This window comes from Bubalus bubalis, chromosome 6, assembly GCF_019923935.1.
Source record: "Bubalus bubalis isolate 160015118507 breed Murrah chromosome 6, NDDB_SH_1, whole genome shotgun sequence".
NCBI classification, from domain to species: domain Eukaryota; kingdom Metazoa; phylum Chordata; class Mammalia; order Artiodactyla; family Bovidae; genus Bubalus; species Bubalus bubalis.
Window position 1 is genome coordinate 55,470,844 of NC_059162.1, and position 1,080 is coordinate 55,471,923.

General features: G+C 34.0%; 1 non-coding gene across 1 annotated transcript; it reads left to right on the forward strand.

Moving 5' to 3' along the window:
- Positions 1-219: 219 nt before the first annotated feature.
- On the forward strand, positions 220-331 carry LOC112585839. Its single transcript, XR_003110418.1, has one exon. It is a non-coding gene; the product is annotated as a U6 spliceosomal RNA (small nuclear RNA).
- Positions 332-1,080: the final 749 nt, after the last annotated feature.

The following is a 1,080-nucleotide window of genomic DNA, read 5'->3' on the forward strand; positions in this document are numbered from 1 at the left end:
GTTTATTAGAAATGTGAATTATATTTTTTTACTTACTCAAGAGATCATGATTGGGAGGAGAAGTGGAGCAAAGAGGAGACTGTTCAAGAAAATATTATATTAATCTAAGGTTCTTCTTCTTCATATCTGATATGTCTTTTGCCAAGAATTGACCAAAAGCCTTTATGGAAGATGTACTCCGACAGTGACAGTCAATTACCTGTTAAAAATACCTCTGATGTTTGCCCCAACAGCATGTACACTACAAAATTTGAACCAAACAGAGAAGACTAAGTAAGCATGGTCTCTATGCAAAGATAACATGCAAATTCATGAAGCACTGCCTATTTTTAAACCAAACTTATTATGAATTATAATTTTGTACTAAATACATATATCAAATCATTAAGTTGTATATCTTAAAATCATATGATGTCATGTGTCAATTATATTTCAATAAAACTGGAAAAAATAGAAATATTTGTGTTAGGAGGCTGGAGGGAGAGCCAGAGTCAGGTAAGGCAGTCCTGTCTTTTGAGACTATAGTCAGGAATTTAGGAAGAAATTGAAATGCAAAATGCTGTGTTAAGCACATATGTAGTTACCTGAAATCTGCATCATTTTAAAACAAAGTGCTTAAGAGGGTATAAATGTTAGTATTCTACTGCCATCCCTGCCACCACAAATCTACAGCCTACTATTTTCCTACCATACATTTTCTAATGATGCTTCTGTTGATAGAAAGCCCCAGTCATTTTTTATTAATGGATGCTGTGACTTCTTCCCACTCTCTTTCCATTGGCATAGCATTTACTGATTAAAGATGCTGGGTGAGTCAGAATATTCCTTGCATAATGATTGGTTAGTTGGAATGGGTACCAGCTCTTCTTTTGTGATAAAGAACAGTGTATATAAATAAGGGTAAGAGATTTTCTTGATGTTCAAGGTCTTTGGTCTCTGAGTTACAGACTATAAATTTCCTGGGCCACATTCTAGATGCAGAACTTCCACTGAAGTCAACAGAAGTTTTGTGACAAAATTAATGGCAGGAAAATGCACTATTATTATATATTATTATTTCTTTTTGACTGCTCTGAAGAT